Source organism: Plasmopara halstedii (assembly GCF_900000015.1).
Source record: "Plasmopara halstedii genome assembly, contig: Scaffold_3060, whole genome shotgun sequence".
Lineage (NCBI taxonomy): Eukaryota > Oomycota > Peronosporomycetes > Peronosporales > Peronosporaceae > Plasmopara > Plasmopara halstedii.
In genome coordinates, this window is record NW_020189964.1 from 433801 (window position 1) to 434369 (window position 569).

The following is a 569-nucleotide window of genomic DNA, read 5'->3' on the forward strand; positions in this document are numbered from 1 at the left end:
AAGATGCACTTGTCCTAATTGGCGTACAATTTGTTCGTGCGCATGCACTCGAGCACCGCTCTCAAATGGACGATGTGGTTCTCTCCATCTGTCCTCCCGTGCTTCGCACGACTATGAACGAACATGTCGTCAAAGCATGTCTGTGCATACGCCCTGTGGGGCCTGAACAACTGTGTCACAAGACGATTAAATGTTGCTGGTGCATTTGACAGCCCTTAGAGCATCACCAGCCACTCCTAGAGCATGCCGTTCGGAGTGCTCATCGCTGTCAGCGGAATATCACTCGCCCGCAAGAGCAATTGGTAGTATCCATCTACCAAATCGAGTGCACTGTAGGACCGAAGGCGGGTCCTTGGAGACGACTTCTTGCCATTGCTGTACCAAAGGATAGTAAGGATCTAAGGGATTCCGTAGGATCGACAATCTACTTCGTGCGTGCAGCACTCTCTTGGTGTCCTCCAAGACAGCTTCATCTAGAAGCAATGACGAGTTTGTCTCCTCGTCCGGTCGTACAATGACCACCTCGGCCAAATCGCCTGCCTTCAAGGCACTGCCGAAATCTTCAAGGG